The sequence below is a fragment of the Ipomoea triloba genome, chromosome 13, assembly GCF_003576645.1.
Source record: "Ipomoea triloba cultivar NCNSP0323 chromosome 13, ASM357664v1".
NCBI classification, from domain to species: Eukaryota; Viridiplantae; Streptophyta; class Magnoliopsida; order Solanales; family Convolvulaceae; genus Ipomoea; species Ipomoea triloba.
Window position 1 is genome coordinate 31,613,986 of NC_044928.1, and position 18,920 is coordinate 31,632,905.

At 32.9% G+C, this 18,920-nt stretch overlaps 1 pseudogene; it reads right to left on the reverse strand.

Moving 5' to 3' along the window:
• Positions 1 to 8,681: 8,681 nt before the first annotated feature.
• LOC116001493 lies at positions 8,682 to 11,952 on the reverse strand (annotated as a pseudogene).
• Between the last annotated feature and the right edge of the window lie 6,968 nt (positions 11,953 to 18,920).

Genomic DNA, 18,920 nt, shown 5'->3' on the forward strand with positions numbered 1-18,920 from the left:
CAATAATTCTTCTTCTTCAAGGAGTAAATTGGTCATTTTTCATATATCTTTGAAGCTTTGATAAATTACTGGTATTGTATATTTTTATTTCTCTTCAAGCACTCAAGTCACATTCTTTGAATAACTGCATTAATGGCGGCTTCGGTCTTCCAAGTCAAAGAAGAGGGTGATTACATAAACAAAGAATTAGATATATAAGATATATATTAATTTAAAACAAAGAATTAATTAAGATTAGCTAAAGTATAGGGTGATTATATATATATATTTTTTGGTTCAGGTGTGGCCGTGCTCTCCCGTGCGGCCGTGCGGTCACACACCACTCAATGTTACGAAATACACCGCTCAATGTTAAGAAACACACCACAATGAAACACACCACAATGTTAAGAAACACACCACAGTGCGTATTTTTGTGGTGTGTTTATTAACATTGAGTGGTGTATTTCGTAACATTGAGTGGTGTGAACCGCACGGCCGCACCTGAACCTGACCCTATGTATATATATATATATATATATATAGGATCGCGTTCAAATGCGTACTGGCCGCCCAGGAGAGAAATGCGGACGAATCACAGCGCGCCACGTGTCCGGAATGTAGTTGCACCTAACGTTATAACTAGGTGCACGTCATGTTATAACTAGGTGCACATAGGTGCACCCAGGTGCATAAATGTTAACAAGGTAAATTACTTGCATCTGCAAGAGAAAATAGGTGCACACGTGCAAGTAAAATGTATTACAAGTGCAAGTAAATTGTACAATGAGCATCAATACCAAGTGCACCTAATGTTATAACTAGGTGCACCTAATGTTATAACTAGGTGCACATAGGTTGCAACCAGATGCATGAATGTTAACAAAGTAAATTACTTGCACAAGTGCAAGTAAAATGTATTGCAAATGCAAGTAAAATGAATTACATGTGCAAGTGAATTGTACAGTGTGCATCAATACTAAGTGCACCTAATGTTATAACTAGGAGCACCTAATGTTATAACTAGGTGCAACCTATGTTATACCTAGGTGCACCTAGGTTACACCCAGGTGCATGAATATTAACAAGGTAAATTACTTGCATTTGTAAGTGAAAGTATTTGCGAAAATAGGTGCATGAATATTAATAAGGTAAATTACTTGCACTTGTAAGTAAAAATATGTGCGAAAATAGGTGCACTTGTAAGTGAAACTAGGTGCACTTATAAGTGAAACTAGGTGTACTTGTAAGTGAAATTAGGTGCACCAAAGTTCCAGTTATTTACGAAAATGCCACCGCGTCATTTTCTTAAAATTGCATCTGATTCGTTGATCTGGACACGTGGACGGCTGCAAAGCGTTCTCATTTCTTACCTGGGCGGCAGTTCGCATGGGAGTGCATCCCTATATATATATATATATATATATATATATATATATATATATATATATATATATCGTGAGTATTAAAATATTAGTTTGTTACTCGGTTTTAGCAATAGATTTGTAACGTAATAATGTATGTTGAAGTATGTTAAATGAATATTAATGTACTCTTAAATCGTAATTGACCCCACACCATCTAATCCTGGCTCCGCCACTACTATCACCACCACCAACAACACCGCTGCCACTACCACCACCACCACTAACAACAACACCACCACCACCCCTACCACACCATTGCCGCAATGCCGCCACCACCATCACCACCTACATATTATTATTATTATTATTATTATTATTATTATTATAAACAAATAATATGTTCATTTTCAAGAAAATGAACCAAACAGAAAAAAATTTTGTTTTTTTTTTAACTTTCAGCCAAACAAGAAAAGAAAATTTTCTGACATTCAGCCAAACACCCAAAAATTATAATATTTTTCGAAAAATGAGTCATTTTCTAAAAATAATTTTCCAGAAAATATTTTTCAAGTTTCCAAACAAATCATAATTGAAGTAAAACTACACTTTTATGTCAAGCAAAATACTCATAGGCACTATTCTAAGGGTGCGCAGGGATAAACTTTTGAAAAATCGCATTAGAAAAATCATGTGCAACATGCTCGAACGCGCAAGTGTATTAACAAGAATCGAACTCTTAAACTTCTAATATAATAATCATACTCCAACTTGGTCACCCACCTAATTAAAGTAATTTTTGTTTTACTATTTTATTGGATTGCAGAGCATCCTTCAACTAACTATTACTGAAGCAGTACAGCACGCACCCAATCTAATAAAGTTATATATTTCTTTTATATATCTTGTAAGTCACCTTGTAAATTAGTGCACACCATTCCTGCCTGTTTGCTAATGTAAAGACAACACAATTCAATATTTAAGTGGTGTGGGAAATGCACTTCATAATCTCATGCTCTACTACAATATATAATCCATAAATTATTTGGAAGTGCAAACAATGAGTACAATACTACATATCGTTATAATTTTTTTGGGCCAACACATATAATTAGAATATCTTTACATCAAACATAACAAAATGAACAATTACTATGTGTGCGATTCAAGTCATTATTATGCTTTTCACATCCATTATCCGAATGTATACACAAGATAAACTTCATACATTCCTGTGTAATAATTTGCAAATCAAACAAATGAAGTAAATTACACTAAAAAGATTGAATTTGTGACCTTCAGGTACTATAATATTAATTATGTTCTTTTGAGACAATATATAATTATATATAATGTACACAAAGTTTTCACTACTACCAAACCTGTCATATTAAATTTCATCAAAAATCTTTTATCTCATTTTATTCATTTGTTGGCGGCTAAAATCACAACACGAATTTCACCCAATGTGTATTTTTAAATAGCGACTGCAAACTCATCGATATATTGTCATTGTTACTCAGTTACTCCAATCTCAAACAAACTGGTTTTTTTTTTTTTGTTTTTTTTTTTTCACAATGGATTAGCTCTACGCCGGTCTAATATAAGCTTTTGGGCCAAGTACCATTCCTCCTATCGGCCATGCTTTGCTTTGTGCTTCAAGCTACTGTCGAATTATTGCATTAGAATGAATAACAAGGAATGTACTATCATGAAATAAAATAACAACAACAACAACAACAAATGAATAACAACAAAATGACAAATTGATGATAAAATAAATCATTAACAAGAATTAAAAGCAAGTGAAAAAAGTTAAAAGAATTTTATTGAACTAGTATTTTAGAATATACATATTTTACTAGAACTAGTTCAGGCACTTAGTTCTTTCGAAACCCTTTTCCTTTTTCTTGTTTAAAATAAAATCCTCAAAAATAACACACCACAATATTGAAAACTACAACCGTACGTACATTTCTTTCTTGAACTACATTTAATTTTAATTTTATTATCAACCTTGCGTACTGGTTAACCACCGTTAGTACTAAGTAGCTTAGACATTTAAAGAAAAATAATTAAATAGGCGGCCCTTGTAAAATTCGGCAAGAATCATAAAACACGGTTAAGAGTTTTTTTTTTTTTTTTTTTTTTTTTTTCTGCAAGATAAAAAATAGGACACGTTTGAAATGTGTGCATATATAAGAAAATAGAAACCAGGGAATGCATGTTTGATGAAGAAAAAGTAGACTCCCAGAATGCATATTTGGTTTTATAGGAAAAATGAGTTAAAGATAATAAACTATGATATTATACAGGTATGTGTATAGTATTGTAACAATAAAATATACTTGTTGTTAACCTCACTCCTTAATCATTTATAAAGCATAATAGATAGTTGATGAATAGTACGGAGTAATTATATATTACATAATAATTTGGAAAGTTAAATGTAATGAACAATTATTCGTAATTAGTGTTTAATAATAATTGATTCAAAATTATTTCTTAATAGTTATTAAATAATGAAAAATAATTTTTTTTATTAGGAATCATAAAAGTGATAAAATTAGTAATAATTACGCAATGACTATAATTGTTTTTTTGTACTTAGATAAGATAATTAATTATTCTTTAGTTGTAATTTAATAACATAAAATAATTTATGATTACTTTAGTAATACCAACCAATTTATAAAATAATAAAATAATATTACTTATTAGGTAAAAATTTTAAAACAATATAATAATAATAATAATAATAATAATAATAATAATAATAATAATATGCTTGCAAATAATAAAAGAGATTAATAAATTGTTGTGCTCCTAATTCCAATTCATTTAACAAGTTAAGTTCACTATACATGCCATGAAAGTAATATTCAACCGATTATGGATAAATATTCTAAACATTACATTTACCAATCAACATCATTAGTACGACGTTGTCCTGTGTATTGAATAATACAACATCATCTGTTGCACCAATTTGGAAATATGTTGCTATTTCCTCTTATAGTTGAGTGAAAAATGTTACATCGAAGTACAAGTCTAGTTTTCGATTTCAAACAAGTAGTTTTAAAGTGTCACTGAAGACATTGAAGTTGTTGAGAAATGTACACAAGAAAGCATGCTAGAGAAATGTAAGAAGTTAGTAAATAAAAATATCATTTTGAGGAAAGTTGACTGTATACGTTAATGTATATTGTTTCTTACCACTGAATGTGCAAAGAAATCAATATACCAAGAACGGTGTCATGTTTGTAGTTTATTAAATGACAAGGATGGCGGGATAACAAACATTACCTTGACAGTTATTTGGTCTAAAATATAACAAAAAAAATATATACGTAGTTAAATGTATAATCTATATGGATTATAGTTTAATGTTACATTGTTCATAATGGTGAGATGTTATGTATTCTCCAGAACGATTTAGCTCTAGTTTCATCTCGTTGTTGAAGTAGGTGGCATTATTGTACTGTAGCCATAGTAGAAAAAAATTTCAAAAGCGAAGAAACCACTGTCTAAAAAGTACAATGTCTTCAGGGTATAAATTTGTTCTCTATCATGAAATCTAAAGTTCCCGTAGGGTAGTGAATGTTCTCAACGGTAACTTCAATTCCTACCGAGCAACCATGGCGCAAAATAGCGGTCGTAGTCAAATGTTGTACTACATGGCGATGCATGCAATTTAAAATTTTCTAGAAAAAGTATATTAAATGTATCAAAGATAATTGTAATGAATGTGTTAAATTACAGAAACACATAATAATGAAATTATATTGATATAATTACCATTGTCACTGGCGACGTACTTTTAATACTAAACCATGTGATAGTGTATGTAGTAATATCCGGCAAATGCTTTTGATCATTGCAAGCTAAAAACAATAGTAAAAAAAGCTATAGTTAGGCATGAAAAAATGAGTTACGTGATTAATAAATAATAGCTTGTAGGCCGTGATGTAAGATCTCTGTCGTATATCTTTTGGCACCTTGCCAATCTTAAAAAAACATGGGCTCCAAACACATTTGAGCCTAGCATTTGTAAATATTTAAATCATGATGGCACCGCGAAACATGCGTATTGATTTGATATTGCATGTATTACAATTACATACAATATTTTTTTCTGTTAACGGTATAGGCGAAATAACGTCTCAGGTTCCTATGATAAGCGTTGACCATTAACATAGTTGTGAAACGAACAAATATGTCCATGTTATTGAAATTTTAGATGTTAAAAGAGATATAGTAAAAGTAAAAGTTGATAGATTTGGTGAGATATTGGTAAGTTGGGGGTGGGGGAACAAAAAAATGCCTCCTTGAGAGGTATTTTAATTGAATTGTATTGATTTAAAAATATATGACTTTGTAATAAAACATAAAATCTGACATACAATTCTCCATTATTTTCATTTCCCACATTAACCAACAATTTTTCATGTATAAGCATCAATTCTTCATAAAATTTATTTTCAAAATTTAATAAGGAAAACAAGAAACATGCCTCTGTGAGAGGCATGTTACTTGCATTTATAATTTAAAAAAGTATAGCCGCTTCTTGTGAAGTCAAGCATTAAATTCTAAATGTAATTCACCATTATTTTTGTTTCCCACAATAACCAGCAAAATTCAATATAGTTTAGAAATTTGTTGATGGCGTGTGTACAATATAACAATTATCAATTGTATGTTTTTTGGGTAGTCAAATATGTCAGTTTGCATCTATTATACAAATCCTACATAGTGCATACTGTATTGCAACGCCAGAAGAGTGGCAATACTTCCTATAACAAACATCCATTCTTGGTGAATTGCATGTTTATGTTACCCCAAAAGTTGCATGTTTATGTTACCCCAAAAGTAAATATTGCGTCACAAATTCCAAATGCTGCAGATCAGAGTTTGGTGCATACGAAGAGTATGTTGATTTTAGTAACTTTGGAGCTTCAATCGGCCAATCTCATGTTAGTAGTGGAGACTCTTCTGCTAGCACATCTTTGCCAACAACATTTCACCCAGTTGAATCATCGGAGAGTACGAAATTAGAGCCTGAAGAGATATATAGTTCTGATGAAGAAGATAAAAATGACCATTTTTCATTCAATTTCGAGTCATTTCAGGAAGCACATGAAATGAGTTTTGAAGATGAGCTACGGCGAGGAAAAATGGTTGACGATTATGAAATTCCTTACTACCCTCTAGTTCATTTAATACTGATTATGATCAACAGGAAACGACAATGAATCAAATTTGTCGTATGAACCGACAACAAATGTGCTCAAGGTTGTGCCGTACGGATTCAACCGCGTTAACATCTCGTGCCTCATTCATCTTTTCTATATTTTATTTCACTTCATGTTTCTGCACTTTATGGTTCTGGACTAGATATACAAAGACTTTAGTCTCATATTATATTCTTGACAATTAGTTTGGAGTCATATGTTTCAATTCACACGAGTATAAATTTTCACCTTAGGTTGAGATGGATCAGGTAGGAAATAGTCTCCCCAAATACTTGGATGAAAACGGGCACAGCTACTTCACGCAATTGTGTTTGATTTGATGTAAGAATTGATAATGATAGATTATTATTTGCCTTTCAATTTATAGTACTCGGTAATCGTTTGAATGTTGGAGGTCTTAGAATAATACTAAGCGTAATCTAATTCCGAGAACAACTTTTATTTTCTAAGACCTTATTGGATCAATCATTTGTAAGGATTGACATACGAGAGGCTCTTAATACCTGAGTACGTGATCAGAAATTATGACCTCTGAAAAACGAAACCTCAATTTAAAGTGATGGAAGGCAAGTTTCTAAGGAATCTAATTAATTAACAACGTGGGAATATTTATGCCTCATGTTATCAGTAATGGATGTGTCGATCATGTCATGCAGCGTCCAACGATATGATGTCATTGGTCGGATTTTTTTATAATAAAATGAAAACGTCAACATTGTGTGAGACGATGAATAAATTGTTATAACTTTTGTTGAAAGCGGCTCGAGTGGTTAAGGAAAGAATTGGACAAGGGGAAGCGTCTAACTAGATTGAGATTGAATAGAAATGTTGTACCTTAGCTCTTGGCATATATACATATAAGTTAATACATGTGAAGTTATTGTTGGGTTTATTTTTTTCTCTTAATACATAGGTTTCCTTAGCTCAGGTCAGATTAATCCTTCCCCACGTCACACGAGTCCAACTCCAATGAATTTTGAGGTGGGGTTTGAACCCCCACCCTACCACCACCTACCATAACTTGTGATAACCTCGGGGCGATGAGTGGTCAAAACTTATTAGATAGTATATGTGGTCATAAATCATAATCGTTTAACCTCTACTATTGAAACGAGATTTTTCTTGAGCTCAATCACACAAAAGAACCTAGGGTGCATTTGGTTCAAACATTGGAATCAGAATGGAGTTTGAATCAAATACTGGTAATGGTAATGATTTTAGGTAGAAAGAGTCTCTTTGTTTAGTAGTAAATATGGATTGGAATCAAATAAGTAAATATATATATATATATATATATATATATATATATATATATATTCTATATATACATACACATAAATATATGCGTAATGTGTGTGTGTGTCTATATATATATAGCCTTAAGCATTACAATAGCACACATTAAGTACACAAACCACACACCTTAAACACACAAACAAATCACCTTAAAAAACACAAACCACGCGCACTTAAAGTTTTAGGCCGATGCACCTTAAAAACACAAACCACGCACCTTAAGAACACAAACTACGCACCTAAGATTTTAAAATGGTGCACCTTAAGTTTCAACAACTCACGCACCTTAAGCATACAAATCACGCACCTTAACAAGGAAAACAACACACCTTCAGAAGGAAAACCATACACTTTAAGCTTTAGGTTCACTCACATTAAGTTTTACCACTGACACACCTTAAGCACACAAACCACGCACCACCTTAAGAAGGAAAACCACACACCTAAAGCAACCGCACCGGAGAAGGTCAACCGCACAGGAACCCATATATATATATATATAATATAAAAGTTTCTTATATAATGCATAGATACTGACTTTTTTTTTCTTCCACAATTTGATTCCATTGTTCAAAAGTAGGGGAGGAAAATGGTAATAGATTTTATAGTTACTTAAGAATTTGTATCTAAAAGTAGGATAGCAAAATTGACAATCAAACATGATAATGAGTATCAAATCTCAGAGTAGGGTACAAACGTCTCCAACCAAACACAATCCTAGATTTTCTTAATTATCTTCTCTCTTGTCCTCCTTTTCACTATGAGAATATTGTTGTGAGAGTTTCAATTCTTACTTCGAGTACATGGAGACCAAGATTGTTGTATCAGCTTTGGATCGGAGGGCGACATCGTTGTTGTGAACCTGCACTGAGTAGCAATGAATTGAATTCACTTCTACAGCACACATTTGTTGGTAGGAGATTGTTAGAAAAATGGGGCTCAAAGATTCATTATATACTTTTAAATTAATTGACTCCCTACAAATTGATTTAAAATCCATCAAATGTAAAAAATAAAAAAAAATCAAATACAATAATAACATATCATAATTTTTGTATGGACATAAACATTTCTTTTTTGACATGGTTTACTTTTCTTCTTTTCCTTTTTTTTTTTTCCCACCAATATCAGGCGAGGGGACTAGATACGATGGTGCATTTGAAGTTGATACTAATTAATTTATTCAGGCAATTATCTCAACTATTATACCATAATTGCACAGAAACTAGAAATATTAAAGCAACACCATCATATTCAAGATTGTACAATCGAACTTTTTGAGAATTTATAGAATCGGATCAACCAACAATAAGGTAATGAAGCCTTTCAACATGGTTTTGCAACAACGAAGCGAACAACTATAAGACAATAATACATGTCCCACTTTATTTCAAATCATAATTGTAGTACATGAAACAATAACATAATATTACAAGCAACAACGTAACGCCATCATATTCAAGATCATATACATTATATTCTTTAGATCTTTTTTAAATTTATGGGACTGTATCAACCAACAACGTCATCATATATTAAAGATCATACATTATATTCGTTATTTTTTTTTTTGAATTTATGGGACTGGATCAACAAACAAGGAGGTAATGTAGTCTTTCATCTTGCTTTTGGAATGTGTGTATGAATCTCCATCGAGATATAGCGAATCCATTATTCTAGAGAAGTTGAGGACTCTAGTGAGTATAGGCACGGGAACAAGAGGTTTAAAACATTCTTGATTAATGTCTTTCCATGCATTGATGACTCGTTCTTGCAACTCCTTATAGATATCTTCTTTTGATTTCTTATATTGATTCATGTAGCATTCCACAGATGATGCTATGTGGCCTCTTTGTTGCTCAAACTATACATTTAAAAAAATATATGGAATGTTAGTTGATCTCTCTATCCCATTTTATTTTTAAGCATACTTTTCTTTTTAGTCATTTCAAAATAATGTTCACTTTCTTAGTTATATTAGTTACACACATATTAATAATCTCAAACTGTTGGGAAGAAAGAAACAATTATTATATGAACCTTGAGAAGTCAACCGGACATAAAAATTAAGTAATATGTAAATATAATAATTTTATAATTACCTCATCATGTCCAGCCATGTCATCCATTAATCTGCAAATAACAGAGGCGGCTTGAACTATTAATGCCCCTTACTCACCCAATCAAAAGCCTCTTTTGTTACAAAATCTTCTTGCATGCCCACTAGAGAAATTACTACTAGCAACCTTACACCGCACGTTTCAGTTGCAAGCTTCATATACTCCTCAAACTTTGGAGCATATCGATCACGAAACCATTTGTCTTCTTTCAGATATGTTCTCACCAAAATTTTCATCTATAACATAACAGAAGCAAAGTTTAAAGATTTATGCAGAAATCAGTTACAGGTACCGAAAACTATATGAGTGATATGTATGTTGATTGAACCTATAGTCTACCTCTGTTTTGGCATAGTCGATACGATACAATTCACCTGTCTCTGCTAACTCTTTCTCCATTTCAGCATACACATCAAGAAGAGCCATGTAACAAATTTTCATATATTCTGGTAATTCATTTACAGCAGTAGCATCCCATCTAAGCGTAGACAAAAAGCTAATTAAGTATATATATATATATATATTTCCTATAATATTATATATTTGTTTAAAAAGATACACCAATCTAGGATATGATACCTTTCAATTGCATCTGAGAAGAGTTGGAGCTCATTAGGGGTTCCATATACATCATATATATCATCAATAATTGAAGACATAGCCATGACTTTAAGGAAAAATTTCCTTGGTAGAGAATATTATGGTTCAAAGTACATTCCTAACGTCCAAAAGTACCCTTCCACCAATCTATCTCTTGCAAACGAAAAATTATTTGTAACGTCTAAGTCTTTCCACCATCTACATTACAATGAATATAGGTTAATTGATGAGAAGATTCCATAGACAGCACTTATGATAGTCAACTTGAATTGCTTAAATTTTCATACTATAGCTTAACTTTACCTTGTGAAAATACCTAGCTCCCTTTTGTGTTCCTTCTGCAACATGTTGAAGTCCAGTTTGGCTAACTTCAACAACATAGGATCATGTGTTTCATCAACTTCATAAATTGATATGTATCTTTTTGCTTCTAATCTCCTTATTCTTTTGTGAAATGGCTGCCTTAGTGCTTCACTGATTTCTGTTCTAAGAAGACTACTCAAGTTTGGCAGCATGGATTGTAGATGAGAAGTGGTAAATGTCAGTGCTTCTTCCAAAATCTTCTCACCATGCACTCTGAGATGTGACGCCTCGTACAAGCTCAAAATTGCCTGCACATTGTTGATCAATGACTCCTTGAACTTGCCTTCACTTTTCGTGAACCTTTTAAACACATCTGTTGAAACATTGCATAAAAAATTCACTCTGAAATTCAAAATTCAATATCCTATCTAGTTTTAGTGTTTCACACATTTATTATATACTTACTACTTGATATTGGATATCCTTCTTGTCTAAGTAATCGAAATCTCAAAATTCAATATCCTATCTAGTTTTAGTGTTTCACACATTTATTATATACTTACTACTTGATATTGGATATCCTTCTTGTCTAAGTAATCGAAATCTCAAAATTCAATATCCTATCTAGTTTTAGTGTTTCACACATTTATTATATACTTACTACTTGATATTGGATATCCTTCTTGTCTAAGTAATCGAAATCTACTTGATATTGGATATCCTTCTTGTCTAAGTAATCGAAATCTCATTGATATTGGATATCCTTCTTGTCTAAGTAATCGAAATCTCAGTGAGACAACGTAAAGATCATTCTCATCTTCCTCCGCATTAAATTCGTCGATGGCCTCAAATATGTGTTCCAAGGTAGCTTCAATCTCCTTTTGAAATTGATAACACACTCCTAAGCGTTGAATCTTGTTAATCAAGTCCAGCTTTTGGAATATATTGTATTACGCTTCCATAATCATGTTCTTCACCTTTTCCCTTAGATGTTGATGCTCTTGCCATTCCGGTGCATCCACATCCACCAGCGCCCATATACAAGCACAACACTAATTAATTTTCATGTACTACCTAAAGCTAAAGTACTAGTACCATGTATAGAAACCCCTTTCCTAGTTTGCAAAATATTTGAATTGTCTTGACCGCAAGGTCTTTGTTTTTCAATATAGTAATATAATATAATATAAATTATAATGGTCAACACTTGTTGGCAATAAGGATAAAGTGTTTACTGTTATGTAAAAAATTATAACTCATAATAAATGCATTTTATTTTTTTTATACATGCATATATAGCAGCCAACGCCAAGATGTTGAACTTGACCAACCAGCCCTCCGCCAGCAAAAATAAATGTTATACCCTAAAAATAAGTGTACGTATAAAGATTACCGGCAGAGTTATATAAGAAAGGAAATAGTCGCCCCAAATGCTTGGATGAAAACCGGCAGACCGACGATGACTAATGTCATGCGATTGTGTTTGGTCCGATGTAAGAACTGATAATGGTAGAGTACTAATGGCAGCCATTTTTTTTTGGGTATGAAGGGGAGATCGGAAGTGAAAAATAATAATGATAACAATAATAATAAATTAAGACCACGTTATATTTTACATGTATTTCTCCGGAGTTGTCACTCAATTTATAGCGCAGCTAACAGTTGCTATGTCTTCTCCAATTATATGACAATACCTGTATGGATTGATATATCTGAGGCTCTTAATAGCCAGATGCCTGATCAGAAATCATGACCTCAAAAATTGTTGGGAAAAATCCCACTTCCTGTGACAATCAAAATCACAGACCCGACACGGTACACAAATACGAGATAATACACAATAGCCCAAAAATAAATATGAACACAAGGAACACAAGATTTACGTGGAAAACCCCAAAACCACGCGGAAAAACCACGGGCCACCAACAACAACAATTTCCACTATCACAAATCTCGGGTACAAAGTTTCAGGCTACCACACGAGCCATACATTCACAAATCATCAAATACAACAACTCCTAGGCCAAAACATTCTTATAATATTCACAGGCTAAAAGGAATAATATCTCGTACTCAAAATATTCAATCTCCAAAACTAGGATAAAAATGAATACAAATATTACGAGATTATCCAAAGAGATGCCTGGAATAAATACAAGCTGACCTCAAAGAATTGATTAAGATGAACCCAAGAAGCTTAGGCAAACTCCATGACAAAATGGCACCAAGATGAAGAAGAGAAAATGGTTTCTTCCCTCTGCTGCAGACTGCCGAATGGAATGAGAAGAAAAATGGGTTTTCTTGCTCTGTTTACTGCCTCATTGTGTGTGTCTCTCTCTACTGGCCGAAAAAGAGAGTGAAAATGGGAAAAATAATTCCCCTCCTCTGCTGCTGCTACTGCCGAAAACAACAACAAAAACAAATGGGAATAATTGGAGAAAGTGGAAATTGCACTCCCCATGCGCATGCTGCCTCCACAAGCTGCCAAAGTCACATCCTCCTTTTACATTCCACTACATTGTGTTTTTGTTATTTTATTTTATTCTATTGCACATAGGAGGGACCCAACAAAAATGAAACCTAAATAATTTAAACATGTGATGGAAGGCAAGTTTTAAGGAACCTTACGTACGAAAGATTTATGACATGTTATTACTTATACGTAATTCATGTATCAATAATCATGCAATAGGCATATCATGGACGAAAGAACACGTGGCAATATACACTCAAGATATTATGTTTGTGGACCTGCTCAACCTCAACTCTACAACATGCTTTAATACAAATTATTACGATTACCAATATACAAGTAGTGAAAACGTAAATTTATTTTATTATACTTGCATTACAGTCAGCGTCACGTTTCAGTGACAAGATCGATGTTGTATTCGACCCTCCAGTTCTCTGCTCAATAATAAATTCACTACTATAATTTCATAAAATATATTCAAAGACTTGTGTAAAATTTATTTATGTTCTTGTATTCAAGTTTAATGTTAAAAGTACACATTCAACATATCATCAGAGAAAATTTAAATTAAATTTGGGGCCACCCATGTCATATTGATCAAATTGTTATATTTAATACTAGTTACGGAGTATTATTTGTTGTATTAGTGTGTGGCTAGTGAGTTGTGTGGAGTAGAATCATTCTCTGTAATAACTTTCCCATAGTTTAGGAGGATTTTAGGTGTCCTTAGTGTTATAGGACTCTATTGTAACAGTTTGGGTTTAATTTTGAACTCTCATCTTTCAGCTTAGCGATAGGTGGTCTCTTTCTCCTCTCTTCTCCCTTCCCCTAACCGATGTCTACCAACTCTTTCGAGCGCACGGTCACGTCCACCGTGACTGCTCCGGTCTCCACCACGAATTCCCTCTCCAGTGCCCACCATTTTGTTTCGATAAAATTAATAGCCCGGAACTATTTGTTTTGGTGCACGCAACTAGTTCCCTTTCTTAAGGGTCAGGGTCTTCTCGGCTACGTAGTAACGTAGATGGTGAGCAGTACCATAATCTTAAAAGTTTGACTTCTAGTGTGAGCAGCCTATTGTCTTCTTGGACAACCTAGATTAGTTTATCTCTTTGTGTTCCTTTACCGGTTAGGATCACAATGCACATTTTCAAATAGCGATTGCATATTTTACTCGTAACTAAAAAAAAAATCAATTTATATTAGAGAATTACTTAGATCCTTGACATAACCTCGATCAATCTCTTTTTTATTCCTGAGATGAATAATACAAATATTTTTCTTTACTAAAATCGTTAGCTAGTGTTTATTACATGACATAGAATTATTTGTAATTTTTTTTCCAAAAAGAAAATAATTTCTTTTTTCATCATTAGCTTAGATGTAAATTGATTAGTTCACTACAAATTAATAAAGAATCTATTAAATATAAATAATGGGATAAAAATTAATTAAATCATAATTTATTAATTTTGGTAGGAACATAACAATATCTTTTCAACATCGCAAATTTTACTGTGGACCGTGGTCCACCAAGCATTGTGGACCAAGTGACAAAAAGACGTTGTTTTGATTAATGAAAACAGACGGATGAAACGGCCTCCGTTCCGAGCAACTGCAGTCCCCAACTGCAGTATCAGTTCAACACAATTGCATTATCAGTACAGTTCTAAAACGGCCTCAACACAACTACAGTATCAGTTCAACACAACTGTAGTATCAGTTCAACATAATTGCAGTATCATTTCAACACAACTGTAGTATCATTTGAGATTAAATGTAGTATCAGACTATTAGTCACGGAGATTTACGAGAGACGTTTCTCTCACTTATTGAAACGGCATCGTTTTGTGACCGCGGTCCACAATACATTGTGGACCGCAATCCACGATATAATTAAGAACTGTTTCCACATGGTTTTTATTTCCACCAATAGCAAACGAGTGGACTAGATACTAGATACGATCGTGCATTGGAACCCTTGGTACTAATTTAATTCAGGCCATTACTTTGTATCGGACAACAAAGACATTTCGAGCAGAAAATATTGTGGGTCATGGGAAAATTATTCTATAGATCTGAGTACGCATTGCAAGGTAGACTCGGGTTCAAAATACACAATTTACATACTGAATGTTCACAATTTATATATTGAATGTTCGCATTTACATACTGAATGTTCGCAACTTGAATTGTGAACATTCAGTATGTAAATTGTGAACAATTAATATATAAATTGTGATGGGTCCATGGTATAACTATTGGTGGGTCATGTCACATATTAATACCAACCAAGCACTACGCAGTAATTAGGAGTGTTAGCGAATAGAACTTTTAATAAATTACGTACTTATATTCGTGATTGGTAAACGTTCGTTTATTAAGATAAACAAATATAAATGAATAAATTTTAGAGCTCATCTGAATACTATTGACTCTATTACAATGCATATCTATTCATAACAATATTGACTCCAATTAGGCTCGAACTCACCACCTCCTGTATAAAGGAAAAAATTTGATGCCACTGGACCACAAGGTCCTTGGCAGAACAAATTAATTATTTAAGTGTATCACTATTATTTTTAATTTTAAGATACTACTTTAAGTTTAGCCTAATTTTTTAACTTTAATTATCTTCTTATCAATTCTCATTTTGTTAGGGTTTTGAACTTTTGATAAATTATCATTTGGTGTCTGGTGAAAAAAATTAAAAGACCCAACAAGAGGAACAAGTACACATTTTGTTTGTTTAGTGTTCGTTAGCGTTAAAAAATACATTCGTGAAGGTACTTGTTAATATTAACAAACACTTTCACGAATATTTTCATGAATGTTATCAAACACTAATGAACACTTAACAAACAAATACAAACAAGATTTTCAAAATTCTTAACAAACGAACAAGAACTACCTCTATTCGTTCGTGTTTTGTTCGTTAATAGCTCTAACAATAGTTTAATTGTTAAGCAGATGCATTTAACGGTAGAGTGGAGGTTCGAACCCCAACATAAATAATATGGAGATGAGCTCCAGTAATTTAATCTTGGATTAGGGTTTTACAGTTTAAGAATACTTGATTTGTGGATTATAGTGTAATGTTACCTTGTTCATAATGGTAAGATGCTATGTATTCCCAATAACGATTTGGCTCTAGTTTCATCTCGTCGTTGAAGTAGGTGGCGCTATTGTAGCCATAGTGAGATGTTATGTATTCCCCAAAACGATTTGACTCTAGTCTCCAGGATATAATTAAATCATTCTCTATCATGAAATCTGAAGTTCCCGTAGGTAGTGCATGTTCTCAACAGTAACTTCAAATCCTACCGAGCGTTCTCAACAGTAACTTCAAATCCTACCGAGCGATCATGGTGCAAAATAGTGGAGTTCCCGTAGGTAGTGCATGTTCTCAACAGTAACTTCAAATCCTACCGAGTGACCATGGCGCAAAATAGTGGCTGTAGTCAAATGTTGCATTAGATGGCGATGCATGCAATTTGAAATTTTCTAGAAAAAAAAGTATTAAATGTATCAAAGATAATTGTAATGAATGCATTAAATTACAAAAATACATAATAACAAAATTATATTGATATAATTAACATTGTTACTGGCAACGTAATTTTAATACTTAACCATGTGATAGTGCATGTAGTAATATCGGGCAAATGCATTTAATCATTGTAAGCTAAAAACAATAGTAAAAAAAAGCTATAGTTATGCATGAAAAAAGTAATTAAATAAAATGAGTTAAGTGATTGATAAATAATAACTTGTAAGTCGTGATGTAGGATCTCCGTCGTATATCCTTTGGCACCTTGCCAATCATAAAAAATCATTGGCTCCAACACAAAGTTCAAACAGTTCTGGTGAAGAAAATACAAATGGCCATTTTTCATTCAACTTCGAGTAATCGAGTAATTTCAACTTCAATTTTGAAATTCCTTACTACCATGCTCCAGTTTCATTTAATACTGGCTATAGTTAATAGGACGACAATGAATCAAAGTTGTCATACGAACGGACAACAAATGTGCTCAAGGTTGTGCCCCGCGGATTCAACCGCGTTAACATCTCATGCAGTCATGCCTCATTCATTTTTTCTGCATTTTATTTCATTGCATGTTTGTGCACTTTATGGTTATGGACTAGATATACAAAGACTTAAGTCCCATATTATATTCTTGACAATTAGTTTGGAGTCATTTGTTCCAATTCACACGAGAGTATAAATTTTCACCTTGAGTTGAGATGAATAAGGTAGGAAATAATCTCCCCAAATGCTTGGATGAAAACCGCCACAACAACGACTTACTTCACCCAACTGTGTTTGGTCTGATGTAACAACTGATAATGATAGATTATTATTGGTAGTCATTTTTTTTTTTTTTTGAAAGGAGTAGAGAGAAGGAGAGGAGAGTGGAACAAATCCAATTTGTTGTGTTCCTGGTTCCTTCTTTAATTTTACTTGCTTTTAATTGTTTATTTCATATATTGTTTATAGTTCCTTTAATTACCTGTGTCTGGCACAAAACCAAGATAATTAATTGAATTAAAATTAAGTAGGAACCACATAAGTAATTTTTGTATTCAAGATTCACAAATTTACACCTTTTATTTTCTGAGACCTTATTAGATCAATCATTTGTAAGGATTGACATACGAGAGGCTCTTAATACCCGGGTACGTGATCAGTAATTATGACCTCAGAAAAACGAAACCTCAATTTAAAGTGATGGAAGGCAAGTTTCTAAGGAATCTTAATTAACAACGTGCGAATATTTATGCCTCATATATATTATCAGTAATGCCTTCAATATAATATATATAATCAGTAATGGATTTGTCAATCATGTCATGCAACGTACAACGACATGATGTCAATTGTCGGATTTTTTATAATAAAATGCGTCGCTTGTGGTTTGCAAAATATTTGCCTTGACGTACAGCAAGGTCTTTGTATTTCAATAGTTTGTCAAATATAATATAAATAAATCTATTACACATTTTGTTGTACTTATATAGTTTAATATAATATAATATAAATGATAATGAGTCAACGCAAGCAAGCATAAGGATACATGTTTATTGTTATATCAAAAATTATAACTAATAACAAATGTGTTTTTTTTTTTTCTATACATGCATAGCAGCCAGCGCCGCGATGCCAAACTTGACCAACCAGCCCTTTGACCAGCAAAAATAAATGTTATACCCTAACAGGGCGTTTGGTTGGAGGGAATTGTAATTCCTTTCCCACTTAATTCCCACCTAATTTCGATTGCAACTAAATTCCTTTGTTTGGTTGGAGGGAATTGCAATTCCCTCATTTTCATGGAATCTGAGTAAAAATAAGCGTATAAAGGTTACCTTGGGTTGAGAAGAATAAGAAAGGAAATAGTCAGCCCAAATGCTTGGATGAAAATCAGCAGAACGACTAACGTCATTCAATTGTGATTGGTCCGATGTAAGAACTGATAGTGGTAGAGTACTCTTGGCAGCCATTGTGGGGGGGAGGGGGGGGGGGGGGGTT